This window comes from Dromiciops gliroides, chromosome 2 (assembly GCF_019393635.1).
Source record: "Dromiciops gliroides isolate mDroGli1 chromosome 2, mDroGli1.pri, whole genome shotgun sequence".
NCBI lineage: Eukaryota > Metazoa > Chordata > Mammalia > Microbiotheria > Microbiotheriidae > Dromiciops > Dromiciops gliroides.
In genome coordinates, this window is record NC_057862.1 from 404,914,702 (window position 1) to 404,934,523 (window position 19,822).

At 38.3% G+C, this 19,822-nt stretch overlaps 1 non-coding gene across 1 annotated transcript; it reads left to right on the forward strand.

Moving 5' to 3' along the window:
• Nucleotides 1-11,685: 11,685 nt before the first annotated feature.
• Nucleotides 11,686-11,791, forward strand: LOC122744935. Its single transcript, XR_006355266.1, has one exon. It is a non-coding gene; the product is annotated as a U6 spliceosomal RNA (small nuclear RNA).
• Nucleotides 11,792-19,822: the final 8,031 nt, after the last annotated feature.

The window sequence follows — 19,822 nt, forward strand, 5'->3', positions numbered from 1 at the left end:
GCTATGCCCGCAGAGTACGGGCCATATTTAATAGATCCTGCCACCCTAAAGAGGCTTCAAACATGGGATCCACCAGAAGGTAATATATCATCTGAGGACTAGTCTAGCTAAGTATGGGATCACTCATCACCAGGGAGTCAGCTCCTAGATTCTGGGTGTTTTTGAAAAGAGCAATTTATAAAACCATCCACTGAGAAGAGTGTGCAAGGTTTGTGATATATATTGATAAGGGGGGAGGGACTTACAGTGATGAAGTCACAAATCCATTAAAGTATAGTAATAACAAAAAATACCTGATACTTTGCATTCCTACGATTGTTCAGGCTTTTTTCCACCCTATTTGATTTTTTTTTTTTAAAGACTAGATTTCCCTATCTCATCTGGGCTGAAAGTACAGGGGCTATTATTTTTTTTTAAATGGTCTCTCTTATTTGATCTTTACAGTAACCCTATAAAGAAGAGGTGGGAAATACTACCCCATTTTACAGAGGTGGAAATGGTAGTAAAGAAGGTGAAATAACTTGCCTGAGGTCACATGGCTAGTTAGAGACAGAATCGCAATTAGAACGCAGCTTTATTGATTGAGGCTCATTTTCTTTTTCTTTTTAATTGCTTGCTTTTTATTGTCTACTTAATCATCAACACAGATGTCAATGTACAGGGAAGAATGAGAAAGGGAAGTATGTAAAAAACTGAACTTTTGTTATACAGTTTTTAAAAAGATATATCTATATATACATTAAAAAGATATATAATTTAACAAGTTAGTAACATAATTGTTTATTTGTTTGCTTTTTCTAATAAATCAATTAACACACATTTACTGATCATCTTCTTTATGTATACTCTCCAACACATCATCTACTCTCATTGGGCAAAGCTATCTGTAAAGAAGTTCTCTGAATTATTTTTGTATTACCCAAAACAAAGGGCTCAGCTCAGGGTCTCCCTACTGCTCCATAGGCCATCTCTTCTCTCTCTCTCTCTCTCTCTCTCTCCATGTAAAGCTATAGCTATTCTCTACTATCATACAACTAAACAAAAGACCTTCTGAAAACGTGATTTTTTTGGGGGGGGGGCAATGGGGATTAAGTGACTTGCCCAGGGTCACACAGCTAGTAAGTGTCAAGTGTCTGAGGCCAGATTTGAACTCAGGTATTCCTGACTCCAGGGCTGGTGCTTTATCCACTACACCACCTAGCTGCCCCTGAAAACGTGATTTTTTTCATATTTTAATTCCAAGAATTTCCTCTCTTCATGGCACATGGGTATTTGTTTTGTGATAAGTTAAGTTACCTGTGTTATAGTTACTTAAGTAGATGAACAACCCCATGCCATATTTCTAGAACATAGCAAGTAGAAGGAAGGGACCACAGGTCAATACTTAGAAAATGAACTTCGCATTACCTATATGTCATTCACTGGAATGACCCACAAGTCAAATCCAAATCTACCTTAGGAGTGGTAGCTGTTAACACAACAATCTAATGATTGGTGGAAAATACTTTAACATTTTCCCTACTCAGGTTTCCAGAAGGAAACACCCCCACCCCCACCCCACACACACATCCACACCAATTGGAGAATCCTTTATTTGGGGCAGCTAGGTGGTACAATGGATAGAGCACCAGCCCTGGAATCAGGAAGAGGAATCAAATCCAGTCTTAGATACTGGCTGTGTAACCCTGGGCAAGTCACTTAACCCAGATTGTCTCCCCTGCTCAAAAAAAAAAAAAAAGAATCCTATAATATGTACAAAGGAATTGTAATTCTGCCCTTGTGATTGACCGAGAGACCAAAAAGGACACAGTGCTGCCAAGAAAGACAAGAATGACAGAGTTGGGGAAGTATACAAGATAGGCAGCCACTCAGGTGCAACACACAATGTGGGAGAATAAAGAATGCTTTTTACCTTCCCTTTTAAAAATAAATACACATATTTTAAATGTCAAGAAATCTGACTCTCCATGGCACATATTTTGTTGTGGTAAGTTAAAGTGTCTGTGTCATAGTAAAGGCTCAAAGTCACCAGTGGATACAGAGAGAAGCAGTTTTCAAATGTAGTGTCTGTAGGGGATAGGGAGGAAATTGGCTTGATGTGCTTAGGAAATGTGGAGACAGTCAAGAAGTACAGAGCATGAAGAAGATGCCAGTACTCAGGGGTGCATTGGCAAAAGTTTAACAACTGGCTCTCCAGGAAAGGATCTGCCAAGTACATACCTTTAATATTTTCTTAAATCTGAAATCTCTAGACAATAAAAAACCCCAAGAAATCAAGCCCTAATTTGTGGCATTTGGTGATTTCTGAGATGTGAATACTCACACTGAAAATTTAATAATCAGTGGTTACAATTCAGTACCACCTTGCTCCTAAACACCCCTGTCAGTAACTAGTTACTCAATTCCTTAATGTAGCATTTCTCAAGCTATTTTCTTTTTTTTCGTGAGGCAATTGGGGTTAAGTGACTTGCCCAGGGTCACACAGCTAGTAAGTGTCAAGTCTCTGAGGCAGAATTTGAACTCAGGTCCTCCTGAATCCAGGGCTGGTACTCTATCCACTGCATCACCTAGCTACCCCCAAGCTATTTTCTATGGCACCCTGATTTGCTATGCAATATGTATTCCATGAGAGAATTTTGATGCTAGTTATATTTTGTCCTCATGTACTAAATATGAAATTGCCACATGACAAGTATTCTTACATAAATAATTTGTTGATATGACTAGGCGCTTGCTTTCCTCTATTTTCCTACAAATTATCCTAACTTCCCTTTATCCTGATAGTTATTCATTCTGTAGCCTAAAGTATGAGCATTTATGGACTCTGAAAGAATTTCAATCCCAGAATGTTCTGTGGCTAAACTAGTTTGGGAAATTCTGCCTTTTTTCACTTTCTATTTTGTTTTATGTCTCAGGAAGGAGTATCAGGAGACCTGGCTTATATTCTTAACTCCACCACCAAGTAATGATGTGACCCTAAGCAAATCATTTCCCTTCACTAAACCCTAGTTCTTCCTCTAAAACCGAGGGAGGGGGTGTATGGTTCAGAGGAATGATGTTGAATTTGGAGCCAGAGGATGTGGATTGGAATCTTGACTCTGCTGTGTAATACTTTATTTTCCTCTCTGTGTTTGAGTTTTATCATTTGTGAAATGAGGGAGGTTGAATTCAGTGTTCTTTAAGGTCCCTTTCAGCTTTAAACCCATGATCCCATAAGAGAGTTGGAACAGTTGATCCCTAAGATCCCTTATCTCTCTGAGATCCTGTGATTTTAGAAAGAAGAGGAAAAGCCTAAGTGTGATACTATGGTAATGGTGGCATCAGGGAATCCTGGTCACTCTTGACCTTACAATATCATTCCGAAGACAAAACCTGATTTAGTCATGCTATAGGAGAGAGGAAGACTCCCAAATCTCTAATAGAATCATAAATTTACTTGGGATTTCAATCTGAGCATTGCAGGGATTAGAAAAAAAAAAGGAGATAAACAAAGAGAGGTTAATGAGGGGGAGCTAGTATTGGTTTCTCATCTAAAGGAGATAGGTGGACCCCAGATGGAATTGCTATCTAGCCCTAATGCCTTCTGAGTGTCTTTGCATGAGAAAATTAGCTCATGGAAGATTCCAACCTGGATTGTCTTCTTTTCTATGTGTGATTTCAAATTTGAATTAAAAAAAAACATAAACAAAGGAAAGATATGTTCTTATGTAAGTACTCTGTTGAAATGAAGTTCCTTGAGACTAAGGATTGTTTCATTCTTTGTATTTGGGTCCCCAGGACCTCTCACAGGGTCCGGCATGTATTTGGTATTTGTTGATTAATTGATTGATTGAAAAGAGATCCCCTTACAATGGGGAAAGGCATGTGGAACCAAAGCAAGGTCTTGTTTTGGGGAAGGGAAGGAGTAGGACATTCAGCCTGCTTCCTAAGCACATGTGAAGGTAAAGAGGATACACATATACCAAATGGCAACCATCATTTTATAGAAAACCTTTGGAAGCAATTCTTTGGTTTCCCCATTGGTAAAATGAACATTTGGGACAAGATTATCTTTAAATTATAGGCAGATCTGCTATTTTATGTCCACCTCTAACTCTTGTCATCCTTAATTTACTTGAGTATTCAGTCCAGGTACTACATTCTGCATGAAGCCTTTTCTGGTCCTGCAGTTGTTAGGGCTCTCACTTTTTTTTTTCAAATTTCTCTGTCTCTCTGTCTCTTTCTCTCTCTGTCTCTTTCTCTCTCTGTCTCTCTCTCTCTCTTTGTCTCTGTCTCTGTCTCTCTCTTTGTCTCTGTCTCTCTCTCTCTCTCTGTCTCTGTCTCTCTCTCCAAGTACATACATGCTCTAGCAAGAGAATGGAAGCTTGCTGAGGTCAGGGACATTTTTCATTTTTTACTCTGTATCCCTGTTACTTAGGATAGTGCCTTGCACATAGTATGTACTTGTTTAATAATTCTTTTTTAATAAAATATTTTTGAATGGCAGAGTTTCAAGGTGTCTCCCAACTCTAACATTGTACATTGTTTCCAGTTTTTAACATTCTCTATCCCAAGGTCACTTCCAGCTCTAACATTCTATGTTCTAAGATCCCTCCCAGTTCTTATATTCTAAAGTCTCTCTTAGCTCTGACATTCTGTTATTCTGTGAATGTAATATAACGGTGTGATCATTTGCTTGAGAGGACTAAGCAACTAGTTGGGAATTACTTTCATAACTACATTTTTAAAAAGCAAGACAAACCTTGCACTATAGTCTTTCTTCTCTGTGTGTTTGTTTGGGCCATCTTCTTTCCTCCCATCCCCCTTTCCCTTTATATAGGATGTGCAAATGGATCATTTTGTATGTGAGCTAATAGTCCTCCATTTGAACAGTGTTCCATAAAAATTTTCTGAAACCAAATCAAATGAAACCCAACCCATAAAATACAGGGGGAAAGTGCTCTTTGGACTTGAAAAGGTTATAGACTACTGCAGGGGTTGCTAGCGACATTCAATAGCATTCGAAGCTGGGTTTTTAATTTAGTTTTTCTATTTACCCCTTAGAAGCTACTCACTGCTCAACTGCTAATGCATTTCCAACTGAAATTTTGTAAATTATATTGGGCAACATTCTCAGCGAGAATAGATTGTGCAAGCACTAGTAATGGCTTCCTGCTGCTGCCTCTGGCAATCTGGGGCTTTTTCAAAGTTGTGTGTGTGTGTGTGTGTGTGTGTGTGTGTGTGTTTGGTGCACTCACATCTTAGAGAAATCTTCTATTATCTTTCCAACTCGAGGAACTGATGAGTCTAGCTACCAACTTACCTCAGCTTCCTCCATCTCCCTGGAAGCTTGGGAACTTTCATTCTTCCATTACCACTTCCTCAAGGTATCACCTGTTGTGGCCCTCATCTGTTTCCCTCTTGGAAGAGGGAAAGACTCCCTTCTTCATCTCTTTGGAACTTCTCCTGCTTCCTCCTTTTCTGAATCATAAATCACAGATTGGCAGAATTAGAAGAAACTTTAGAGATCATCTAATGCCTTTGTTTTCCTGATGTGATCATGGAGACTGAAGTTATAGTGAAATGAATTCCTTAAGGCTACACAGGTTTAAAGTAAATAAAAGAATCTGAGTGTCTGATTCCAAATCGAGGGTTCTTTCCACAATGCCATACTAGAATTTTTTTTATTTCATTTTTCCCAGTAAACAAAGATCTATTTTCTTTCCTGCCCCTCTCCTCCAATTGCGAAAAAGAAAAAGGGAAAAAAAAACATAATCCTTGTAACAAATATGCATAGTTAAGCAAAACTCATATTGGCCATGTCTAAACTATCTATGTCTCAATCTACATGCTGTGTTCATCACGTCTCTATCAGGGAGATAGGCCACACTAGAATTTTCTTCCCCATTATGGAAGAGGAAATATAGCAGAGCTTGAAGAAAAGAAATGACCTGTTTATGGTGGGGTGATGGATAGATAGAAAGGAAATAAAGTGGATGTTATCATTCTTTGTGTTAAGGTTTTGTTCCCATCCTTCTCCCCTGATCTTCCAAACTCCCTTTGGAGAGGGGGAGCAGGGAGCAATGAGGAAGGGTCAGGGCAGCTTTGAGCCCTGTGGGTGTGTGACCACAAAAAAAACACTGCCTCCTCCTTGGTATCTTTGAGCCTGGAGGAGTATAACAGAGTGTGGTTTGGGGGCTGACCACAAAAGAAACAGTCTCTCAAGCTGCACTTGGTCTGAACTTGAGGGGATGTGGTAGTACAAACCTCTGTGTGGCCTCTTTCACTTTTCATCTCAGCTGTTTCCTGTAACTCCTTTATGGAGCCCCTTCCAGGGAAAAAAGAAGAGGGGGAAAGGTGCTTGTTCTTGTGGGTGTGGAATCCCTTCCTTCCTTCCTTCCTTCCTTCCTTCCTTCCTTCCTTCCTTCCTTCCTTCCTTCCTTCCTTCCTTCCTTCCTTCCTTCCTTCCTTCCTTCCTTCCTTCCTTCCTTCCTTCCTTCCTTCCTTCCTTCCTTCCTTCCTTCCTTTCTTCCACCCAGAGGAGCTGGGTTGCTGAGTGATCATTGTACATAAATGCAATTCATCCAGAGCTTCCTGAGCTCCCACTATTTGCCCAGTCCTTTGGTGGGCATTCAAGTTGTACACCATTGTTCTTAGAAGGCTTATAGTCCATCTGGAGAGCTGAGGTATGTGCTTACATTAAGCCCCTCTACCTCAGTGGTAATATACTTTCCTGATTTTTGTAAATGCTAGAGGTCTATGTCCCTATGCAATGGTACCTAATGTAGTTTCCTAAATCTCCCTAGTGAGCAATTTTCTTTCTAGCTAATGCTCACCCTGAAGATAAGGTCTCAGTTCACGAATTAATGATAGTTTTGTTAGGAAGGGAACTGACAATACAATTTAACCAAACTTCACAAGGAATAATGTGCATTATTTTTGGTTTTGTTATTGTTGCTTTTTTTGGAGGGGGAATAGGTTTACCAAGATGATAATTATTAAATAAGCTTATATTGGAGACTAAGAAAAGAAGGCCATTGAATTACATATGACTAGAGTATTTTCCTGATGACTGATGGCTGTGAACTGTGAGTAAAACAGAGGGGAAATATTCTTGGGAGAAATCCCAGGATGTCACAGTGAGGGAATTAGAGAATATTTTGGTCTGGTCATGACATAGCATTTCAGAGACATCCTTTATCTTTGATACATCTATCATGATATCTTTTTACTATATATGTATCTGTCTATCTTTCTACCTACTATTTACCTATCTTTCTTCTATTTGTCTCTTTTTCTCTGTTTATCTAGCAGCTATTTGTCTCTATTTTTCTAATTATATATCCAATACCTATCTATCTCTATCTATCTATCTATCTATCTATCTATCTATCTATCTATCTATCTATCTATCTATCTATCTATCTATCTGTCTGTCTGTCTGTCTGTCTGTCTGTCTGTCTGTCTATCTGTCTGTCTGTCTATATACTATCTATCTAATGTATTTTCAATATATACCGGTCTACTTGCTGGCCAGCACACTCGACCATTACACAACATTCCATTGCCTTTCCTCTCTACCTCTGTATGATCAGAATCCTCTCTTTTTATTCCTCGTCTTAGAATCCCTGAATCTATTTAAGTATCAGCTCAAGTCTCACCTACTTCAAGAGGTCTTTCCCAATTCTCCTAGTTCCTAGTCTGCCTTTACTGTGAAACACTTTGTATTTGGTATATATATATATATCCTGTATTTACTTATCTGTGAAAATGGTGTTCATCTTGGCAGATGGGCTAAACCAGGTAGAGGCTAACCGACAGACCTGAAATCTCTCAGTGATTTAGGGAATGTCTGCCTGAACTATGGGAAGACTTCCCCTGGAAGAATGGACGGATGAGATCAATTTGTTCCAATGGCCATGAAGGTGGCTGAAGCAGGTGATGTGGAGGACTTAGAGCTTGGTCAGACATCGAAGACATCAAGGTTATTCACTGAATCTTGGGCTATCACCAGTCATTTTGACTTTTGCCACTGAACTTTGTTGACGCTGGAAGGGTGAGGTTGATGACTTTGTACAACTCTGCCTCACTTAAATCCAATTCACACACTACTCATCACACACAGTAGTCATTGGTTCTCTTCAAAAACAAAGGATGAACAATAGCATTATTGTTATCATTCTCTTGGTTCAGGTCATTTCATCCTTTTTAAGCTTATAAAAGCCTTCAGAATTGTTTGTTCTTATAATATTGATGCTATAGTACAATTATTCTTATTTTGCTTACTTCACTCTGCATCAATTCATGTTTTTCTATTTCTTTGAAATAATCTATTTCCTCATTTCTTATGGGACAATAATATTCCATCACATTTATGTACCACAATTAATGCAAGCATTTCTTAATTGAAAGCTGAGCATTGCCAGATCTCAAACCATGCTTATTGCAAAGGAGAAATTCTCAAACCAATTTGGAACTGATTAAAAAATAGAGAGAGTGATCAGTGGAACAGATTAGTGAAAATATACAAATACAAATCTGTCTAGTATTCTAGTAGGTAATAAACATAGGTACTGGAAAAAAAACTCCCTATTTCACAAAAATTGATAGGAAAACTCAGCCATAATTAATAGAAATAACTAATCATTTCAGTGCAGTGGCATGATATAAAATAAACTGAAAATATAATCCACCTTTCTATACATTACCAATAAAACATAGAAAAAGCTATTAGCTAGGGAATTATACTTAAAAGTCTTCCAAAGTATATTAAATATTTGAGGGTTCATATGCCAAAACACACAGAGGAATTATATGAATACAACTACCAAATACTCTACAGAAATAAAGGAAGAGAAGTAATTAGAGAGGAATTAATTGCTCATGCATGTTTGGGCCATGTTAATGCAACAAAAATGATGATGCTACCTAAATTAATATACTTATTCAGAGCCATACTATTCAAATTACTAAATTATTACTTTATAACTCTATAAAAAACTATAAAAATTCATCTGGAGGAACAAAAGATCAAGAATCTTAAAAGAAATGCTGAAAAAAAGTGGGAAGGAAGAAGACCTAACAGTAACAGATCTCAAACTATTCTGTTGTTGTTGTTGTTGTTGTTGTTGAGTCATTTCAGTCATGTCTGACTCTTTGTGACCCCATTTGGGGTTTTCTTGGCAAAGATACTAGAGTGGTTTGCCATTGCTAACATTTATATAGTGCTCACTATGTGCCAGGTACTGTGAAAAGTGCTTTACTATTATTATCTCATTTGATCCTCACAACCCTAGGAGGTAGGTGCTATTATTATCCTCATTTTACAGATGAGGAAACTGAGGCAAACATAGGTTGTTTTTTTTAAGTGACTTGCCCAGAGTCATACAACTACTTTGTGCCTGAGGCCAAATTTGAACTCAGGGCTTCATGACTTCTATCCACTGTGCCACCTAGCCAATTTGTAGCTGATTCTACAAATCAGGAATCATCAAAACAATTTGGTACTGCTTTTAAAAATTGATCAGTGGAACAGGTTGGGCACACAAGATCCAGAGGTAAACACATAATAGTATAGTGTTGGTTAAACACAAGAATACAAACTACTGGGGTAAGGAATCACCATTCAACAAAAACTCTTAGGGAAAGTGGATAGCAGTCTTGAAGAAATTAGACTTAAATCAACATCTTGTATTGTATAACAATACATTTCAAATGAAAACATGATTAAAATATAAAAGGTCATATCATAAGTAAGAGGAGTATTGGAGATACCTTTCATAACTGTAGATAAAAGAGATATGGGATATAAAACAGACCCTTTTGATAACATAAAATTGAAAAAAAAAGCAAGTTTTGCACAAACAAAAACAATACACTTAAAATGAGAAGAAAATAGTTAACCAGGGAGGTAGGGGGGTGGAAGTTTTGCTACAAATTTACCTGATGAAGTCTAATATCCAAGATACATAGTGAACTGATACAAATATATAAGAACAAAATTATTTCCTAATAGATAAACAGTTAAAGGATAAGAATTGGCAGTTTTTAAGGAAAGAAATCTGTTATAAATATTCCTCTAAAAATTAATAATAAAAGAAATTTAAGAATTTAAGAAATGTTAAAAAATATATCAGAGAAAAGGCACACTCAAAATAGTTGGTTGAATTGTGAATGGGTCCAACCATTCCAGAAAGCTACTCAGAACCATTCTCCTCAAAAGTTACTCAACTGTGTATATCCTTGGACCCATTGATACTACTATGTGAAATGACCTATATTTACAAAAATATTAAACATCTAGGTAGCATAGTAGATAGAGAACTGGATCTGGAAACAGGAAGACCTGAGTTTAAATTCAGTCCTAGACATTTATAGCTGTGTGACTCTGTGCAAGTCTCTTCAGCTCTTTTTGCCTCAGTTCCTTCATCTGTAAAATATTGATTAAAAATAGCATCTACCTCTCAGGATGGTTGTGGGGATCAAATGAGATAATATATGTAAAAGCAGTTTTATAAAACAAAGTGCTGTATAAATATTATTATCATAGCTATACTTTTTGTTACAGCAAAGAACTGGAAACAAAGTAGGTGTCCATCAGTTAAGGAAATACATTATGGCATATGAATTCCTTCTGTTTCCTCTTCCAAGGAGAATAATCTTTGGACTGAAAATGGCAGAATAAAATGATTAATAGGGAAATTAAAACCAAAGCTAAGTAGGAAGATAGTAAGAGAGTGTCTAGCTACCATTATGATTTCTAAGTCACCAGGTCTACAAGGGATAGATCCCAGGATGCTAAAAGAATTAATAGCATTATTTGTGACCTACTATTAGTGATTTTTATAAGCTCTTAAAGAATAAAAGAGGAGTTGTAGAACCAGCAGAGAGAGACAGACACAGAAAGAGAGAAACAGAGTTAGAGACACAGAGACAAAGAGACAGAGAGAGACAGAAAAGAATGTAACCTTCAAGCTTTTATAGTCTAGTGAGCTTGAATTTGATTTGTGGACACATTCTAGCAGGTTATTATAAAGATGGTTAGTAAATATCTGGAAAAGGAAGTGATGATCATAAAGAGCCAGAACAAATCATACCAGATTAACTTTTTGACAAAACTATAAGACAAGCAAATCACGGGAATGATATAGATAGAAATTATCCAAATTTCAGCAACACAGCTGACAAAGTTTCTCATGCTACTCTTGTGGACAAGATGGAGAAATATAGACTAGATAATAGTATGTTTAGGTAAATTTGGAACTGGTTAAATGGGAGGGCCTAAAGATTAGTCATTACTATACCTGCATCAGTTGTGTTAAGGAGGTCTTTAGTGGAGTGACACAGGGATTGGTCTTTGATCCTGTGTTGTTTAATGCTCTTTTTATCAATAATTTGGACAAAGGCATAGGCCTGCTTATAAAATTTTCAAATTACACAAGGTTGAGAGGGATAGCATCTATACTGGATGACAAGGTTAGTATCTAAAAAGAGTGCATTAGGCTAATGCCTTGGGCAAAATATAATGCTATAAACTTTAATAGCCATAAATGTGAAGTCTTAGACTTGAGTTAAAAAAAATTAATGCCTCAAGTACAGGAGTGAGGAATACAGACTCTATTTAGCATTAAATCTGAAAAATATCTGGGTATTTTAGTGGACTGCAACCTCAATGTGTCAGCACTGTGATATAGAAGCCATAAAAGTGTGCTTGCTTTAGCAGCACATATACTAAAATTGGAATAATACAGAGAAGATTAGCATGGTCCCTTGCCTGGGTGATACACAAATTCATGAAGCATTCCATATTTTAGCAGCTCTTTCTGTAGTAGCAAAGAATTAGAAATTGAGGGGATGTCCATCAATTGGGGAACGGCTAAACAAGCTGTGGTATATAATTGTAATGGAATTATATTGCTCTATAAGAAATTACAAGCAGTATGATTTTAGAAAAATTTGGAAAGACTTTCATGAACTGATGCAAAGTGAAGTGAGCAGAACCAGGACAACATTGTATCCAGTAGGAACAATATCATACAATGAAGAACTGTGACTGACTTAGCTATTGTCAGCAATACAGTGATCAAGAGAATTCCAAAGGATGCATGATGAAAAATGCTATCCACCTACAGAGAAAGAACTGATAGAGTCTGAATGCAGATTGAAGCATATTATTTATTTTTATATGGTTTTTTTTTGGTCTGTGCTTTCTTTTACAACATGGCTAATATGGAAATATATTTAATGTGATTGAACGTGTATAACCTGTATCAAATTGCTTACCCTCTCTGGGTGGGGGGAGGATAGAGAAGGAGGAAGAGAGAATTGGGAACTCAAAAATCTTTAAAAATCAATGTTAAAATTTGTTTTTACATGTAATTGGCAAAATAAAATACCCAAAAAGAGACATTTGCAGTTTAGAAGAGGGACAAGAAGCAGAGGATAGTTTTAATTTTAAAAAAATAGAATATGACAAAAAGAAGCCTCAAAAGCTAGTGCATTTGACTTCATTAATTTTAATGTGCTAATAGCACTTAATGTAATAAAAGAGGAAAAGTATTGTGGACTAGAACGGTAATGGTCTTACTGTACTTTGTTCTGACTAGATTACAACTGAAGTATTGGGGGTTTAGTTCCAGGCACCACATTGTAAGAAGGACAAAGAGAAGCTGAAGAGAATCCAGAGAAGGTCAAATAAGATGGTGAAGGGCCTTGAGATTTGGTCATATCAAGACCCATTGAAGAAACTAGAAAAGTTGAATCTGTAGGAGAGAAGATCTAGTGAAGAAATGACTGTTTGAGGATTTGAAGGGCTGTCATCTTAGAAGATGAATTAGACTTGTTCTGTTTGTTCCAGAGGGTAGAATGAGGAGGAATTGGTAGTAAAGAAATACTTCCCAATGATTAAGTTATCCCAAAATGTTATAGGCTGCCTTGGGAGAGAATTCCCTACTCTGAAGGTTTTCAAGTGAAGACTTGATAACCCCATTTAGGGATGTTTTAGATGGAATATTTATTTAGGCATAAGTTGAAATAGATGGTTCTGGGGGTCCTTCAAATTCGGAGACTCTGCAACTTCAAAACTATTCTGTCCCAGTTTTCCCTTCTTTCTATGTTCTTCTTTGTCCCTGTCTGAAGCCTCATTTGGAAGGAAAATAAACCATATAATCCTATCACTTCCCATTTGTGCCCATTTAGTGCCTCCAAACTAGGGCCACATCTCATAGGATTTCAGTTTCATTCTGACATAGTCATTAGATACCATCAGATGTGTCTTATTTGGACATCTCACTGCCTCATCCACTGCATCTTGGGGCAGGATCATAGACTCATAGATTTAGAGCTAGGAAGTACCTGAGTAGAGGTTACCTAGTTCAATACCCTCATTTTACACATAAGGTGTCTGGGACCCAGAGAGGGCTAAGGTCACACAGGTAACAAGTGACAGAGCTAGAATATGAACTAAAGTCCACTGAGTCCAAATGCAGACTTGAAAACTGGGATTTTTCGAAATGACAGATAGGTCAGCTTTTCAGAATAGATCTATAAAAAACGTAATCCTCCTAATCCTTAGCAAGGGCACCAGTGACTGGCACCTAGAGGCATTTAATAGATGCTTGTTGAATTTAATTGAATCCTTCTAGTCACCTATATTTATAATCTTTTCTTTTCCTCTCCACCCCCCTCCCCCTGCCCTGCCCCACTCCACCCTGCTCACATCCAACCAATTTACAAGTCTGATTTGTTGTTCAGTCTTTTCAGTCATGTCCAATTCTTCATGACACATTTGGGGTTTTCTTGGCAAAGATACTGGAGTGGTTTGCCATTTCCTTCTCTGGCTCATTTTACACATGAGGAAACTGGGTTAAGTCACTTGCCCAGACACACAGCCAGTTAAGTGTCTGAGGGCTGATTTGATCTCAGGTCTTCCTGACTCTAGGCCCAGCACTATATTCACTCTACCACCTAGCTGCCCTAGCAAGCCTGCTAGATTCTACCTATAAAACATCTTTCATACTCTTTTATTTCCACCGACAAAGCTGCTGCCTCTGAACGTCATCACCTCTTGCCTAGATTATTATAATAAACTCCTAATTGTTCCCCTTACCTTCCATCCTCCACATATCTGTCAAAACAGGTCTTAACCATATCATTCTCCTCCTCAAGAAGCTTCAGTTTTTCCTTATCATAGCTAGGATAAAATACAAACTCATCTCACTATAATCTAAAGTTCTTCACAATCGAGCTCTAGCCTACCTTTCCAGATTTAATGCACATGACTTACTGTCCATGGATATGTTCCAGTCACACTAACTGATTTTCTGTTCTTGAAACTCAGCATTCTTTTGTGTGTTTGTGGGTGTATATGTGTGTGTGAGTGTGAGTATGTGAGTGTGTGTGTACTTAAAAAAAAAATAAACTGTCCCCTAAGTTTAGGATGAACTACTTTGCCTCTTACAATCCTTGGCTTCCTTAAAGGCTGCTCAGCTGCCCTCTACTACACGAGGCTTCTTCTGATCCCCTTATTTAGTGTTCTCTTCCTTCTCATGTTACATTATACTTACAAGCCTTATACTTCCAATGGAATCTAAACTCCTTGATGGCAGGACCTATTTCATTTTTGTTTTGATATGTCTTGTACAAGGTAGATGCTTAATACATTTGAAATTGAATTGTTGGACAAAATGTTCCAGTATAGTATGGCTGGTATATTGCCTGGCATATTGAAGGGGTATCTGGAGAGCTTTTGACTACTCCTCTAGTTGGGCAGGTGGGTGGTGCAATGATAGAGTTTTGGGCTTGGAGTCAGGAGGATGAATCTTCCTGAATTCAAATCTGACCTGTAGCTATCTAAACCTTGGAACTCACTTAACCCTCTTTGCCTCAGTTTCCTTCTCTGTAAAATGAGCCGGAGAAGGAAATGGCAAACCCCTCCAGTATCTTTGCCAAGAAAATCCCAGTTGGGGTCATGAAGAGTCAGACACAACTGAAAATGACAGAACAATGAACAACTAGTTGGATAATCCTATATGCTAAAGGGAATCAAGGAAGAATTTTCTTCCAGAATAGTTTGGTTTTTCTCCTATGGGGAGAGAATTTCCAGTTGACCCCAGGTCCTTTATACCAATTGGGATAGCTCCACAATTACTGGGAACTCATTTGAAACTAGTTCTCTATGAGAGAGATTTGGTTTTCTCTTTTCTTTCCTCTATTTTTTCTCTTTAGTATGCTTTATCCCATTTTTTTCCTCTTTTCTCTATGTGCTTGGGTTGGGACTGTGCACTCTAGAAGTTATTTTTTAGGTGCTGTAAGTACTTATTGAGTGGCCTCTGATAAGCTTTATAAAATGTTTTTCATTTTGCATAATTTTAAATTGGGGGATGAGTGTGATCTCCTGACCAGGAGCCATGTGGTAGGACTTGAGTCTTCTGTAAAGACGACTAAAGAACTGTGCCACATAGAATTCTATAGGCTCTTTAGTACAAAGAACTGTAGGAGGCACTGGTAGGGACAGTACTTTAGCCTCCTCAGGATCCCAGGAATGGGAACGTGGACAAATGTTCAGAATGCTCCCTGGACAATTTGCTGAGGAGAGCAAACATTTAACTGAAAGACAGTGCAATGGAGATTGAATTGGTCTGTAGCAGTCATCCCAAGGGGTGTGTACCCAAAGCTCCCCTGGAAACTGCTCAGCACTCCAGGGATTTAGTGACTCAGCATTAGTGAGTGCTAGAGATGATGAATGTCATGGCTTCTGTCCAGGTGGTAGCTCCTTGCTGAAGGACATGAGAGCTTTGAAATTATGAAGCAATTCTTTCAGGCTGCCAAGCCAGAGGAGCAGATGAGTCAGTGTATCTTCTGAAAGGAAAGAAAGCTTCTGTTTGGTCTCCCTTACTAGGATTCCTCCATGTGTGGCAAGTAACATGCTGTCTACACACTCTGTGTAGGAAGATGGTGGAATGGGCTGTGTTCTTTTTCCCTTGCATGACAGCCGCTCCCACATGGATCATGGTCTTAACTAAGCAAGCTTGTACCTGGGCCCTTAGCTGCATTTTCTACTCTGTGTTTTCTTTCCTGAATATGTGAAATAATAGCTTTAAGGTGATGAGTCTAGGCTCAGAGATGACCCTGTGAATTTGTGATATTTGGAGGACCAGGATCCAAAGAGTGGAACAGACTAGAAGTAGGGGAACCTTCTTTAACCAAGAGGGTGAAATTGAAATGAAGATTGGTCCAAATATAGCATCTTACTAGCAGATATGTATCAGGAGTTATTTGGAGCATACAGAGCCAAGGTGAAATGTAAAATACTTAATCAAGCAGCACTAAAAACTGCTATATGTTATTATGAGGTTTGAGTATTAGCCTCCAATCAGATTGTAGCAATGGTTCTACTGAATAGTTTTTTTTAAACTCTGCACTGAGTCTTTTATTTTAATGATTCTTTCATGTGTAGGAATAAAATACCTGTCCCATATCTGATTCAGATTGTAAACTGACTTCTTTTTTATTCCTCCCTTTGAGGATACTTCGGCATAAACCCAAAAATCTAAGCCTTAAGTAATTTTTTCACCATGGAGCAAGGGTCAGTATTTAACAAGCCAAAGAGTGTGAGAACAGGGAGCCTATACTCTCATTAGTGGCCATGCTTTTCCAGGAATGAATCCATTTGGACTGTATGCCTGGGTCCGCAGGAGAGGGGTCCATTAAGTAGAGTAGGTCCAGCAGTAGTTTCTTAATATTAGAGGAACATATGTGTGTGTCTTTTTTGTAGGCACACATATAAAAATAAGGTCATTGTTTCAGAGCTGACGTGAACATTGACAATCATCCAGTTCATTTTACAGATGGGGAATCTGAGGCCTGGAGAGGAGAAGTATGATCCCACAGATAGTAGCAGCATCAACATTTGAGCTCAGGCCCTTTGAGTTTTAATTGAAAACTCTTTCCACATATGCCATTCACACACTCACAATTAATTTAATTTACTCTAGGTAGTGGTAGGGCAGCTAGGATAGTACACCAAGCCTGGAGTCAGGAAGAACTAAGTTCAAATCTGGCTTCAGACACTTTCTAGCTTGTATGATCCTGGGCAAATCATTTAACCATGATGCCTCAGTTTTCTCATCTGTCAGGGAAATAGCAAACCACTCCAGTATCTTTGCCAAGAAACCTCATACGGGGATCACAAGAATTCAGACACAACTGAACAACAACTGGTAGGGATAACACTCACTGGTATTTGTAAAGGATAGGGATAGGGACTGGACCTTTGATTTTATTAATATTCAAAATTCCCAGAAGAGGACATTCTTTCTACCAATGTAAGTCCCCCCTACCCCTTTCTGAGAAACTTAATAGTCTGGGGCATGGAGAGCATAGAGCCAGTATGTTTCAGAGTCAGGGCTTAAATTCATATCTTCCTGATGTCAAGTCTGCTCCTTCTCCCCTCCCTATATTTGACCCCAGAGGTCAAACACGTGGCCCCCAGAGGCATGTGGCCCACTACAACACTCCAGAATGCCTGCACCAGATTAAAATGTAATTGGGAAATACTTAACAAAATAAATAAAAATACAATAAAACAGATAATGTTACATTTTAGAACTAAATTAATATACGGCCTGCATATTTGAAATTTAGCTATCTGCATCTCTATTTTGCTACCACTACGCTGCATGATGCTGCCTCTATACACAAAACAAGTTTAAATCTTCTGAATGAGTTCGGAAGTTGTGGCACTTTTCTCACAAAGTGAGCCTGCTCCAGAACTCCTTTTTCTTCCAGTTTGACTAGTCTGTTCAACTATTGATTTGGGACATGAACACATCAGCCCGATGACTTCAACAGGAGAAGTTTTGCTGACAATCTAAGTTAAAAATTCTTCTTTATTTTCAAGTAAATCCCTTGTGAAGCTGAAATGAAGGAGAACTTTTCAAACTCCTTAATAGCTTCTCTGAGCCCAGCTCAGGGCCATGGCTAAGGTGTTGGAAGCACACACGAGCATTTGGCAGGTAAAGTTACACCCAACAGGGAGGCCACATATAATCAAGTGCTAATTGTGTGGTGTAGACTATAAATATAAAAAAGGCGTCTGGAGAGGGAGAGGTTTCTGGGGGCTATGATTAGGAAAGGATTCATGGAGACGGCAGTTCTCCTTCTGAGGTTTGAAAACTGAAAACCTATATAGATAGAGACAATGGAGAAGTTGTTTATTTTGGGGGAGGAAATGAAAAATGAGCTGCAGCAATGGTCATCTCAATATCTAACAGTCATGGGTTAAGGTCTGAAGAAGCAGAAGACAGAGTACTGTACTAAGAAGCACAATAATTAAAGTTATTTTCTATCTAATAATAATAGCACTTATATGGCAGTGACTTTGTGCTGGGCACTGTGCTAAGCACTTTACAAATATTTTCACATTTTGTCTTCACAACAGTCCTAGTCTATACCACACCTAGTGAGGTAGATGCTATTATAATCTTTATTTTACAATCGAGAAAACTGAGGCAAACAGAGGTTAAATGACTTGCCCAAGATCACACAGTAAGTGACCAATATCATAACTTAAGTGTCTGAGATCACACAGTAAGCTATTGAGTGTCTGAGATCAGAATTGAACTTAGTTCTTCCTGATCTATCTACTATACCACCTAGCTGCCTCATTGGGGCTCTATATTTTTTTGTGCATCACAATCTGGGTAGGCATCTTATTCATCTACTAGTCTATAATGTCTATGAGACCAGTAGTCATGTCTTCCCTTACCTGAATGCCTCCCCAGGGCTTAGCACAATGCTCAATGAATAGAATGAGCTTAATAAATATTTGTTGAGTGAATGAATGAACAAATGAATGGATATTGAAATTGAAGGAAAATCTATTTCTGAAATATTTGTGTCTCATTGCCCTTCTGCCCCTAGTCTTTGCCCAATAAAGGCTATACTGTTCTTAGACTTTCTTTTTTGGCTTGAGGCAAACCACAGCTAAAAACGGATTCTTCATAGAGAGATACAGAATCATTTAGAGGAGGTTCATCTTGGAGTCAGGAGTACCTGGATTCAAATCCTACCACTGATACACATTATTTATGTGTCCCCATTGGGCAAGTTCCTTAAGTAAGCTATTGTGCTAGGCAATTACCTAAGACTCTAAATCACTGAAAAGAGCATCTAGGTGGCACAGTGGATAGAGTGCTGGGCCTGGAGTCAGAAAGACTTCTCTTCCTGAGTCCAAATCTGGCCACAGACATTTACTAGCTGTGTGATCCTGGGCAAGTCACTTAACCCTGTTTGCCTCTGTTTCTTCATCTGTAAAATGATCTGGAGAAGGAAATGATAAAAATCATGTAAGTATCTTTGCCAAGAAAACCCACAAAGAGTTAGAAACAATTGAACAAAAAATAATCAGTTACTGATGAATTGCTGATCTACATTGATGGAGGAAGTACCCACACTAGAGATTCTTCTTACAGATGAAATCACAACTCTGGACCACCCCACCCTACCCCCAAAAGAGAGTTCTACCTTTGACCCCTTCTCAATGAGATATTCTTGGTTTGGGTATGGGGGAAGAGTGGGGATAGGGTGGGGTGGTCTTTACCAACAGCATCAGGGCTGTCCATTTTCCCTAATGTTTGCTGTCTAGTACATAGTTCTGATAAGCTCATACACTTAAGAAATCTGATTGAGGAAGGAAAGGAAGAATGGAAGAAACTTTTAGAAAGCCTTCATAGTCATATGTAAAGGGTAAGGGATTGTATACAGAAAGAGGTCAAATAGAAAACCTTGAACCCCAGGAACAAAGATGGCATGTGAGAAAATACAGAGACTGGCCAAATGGACC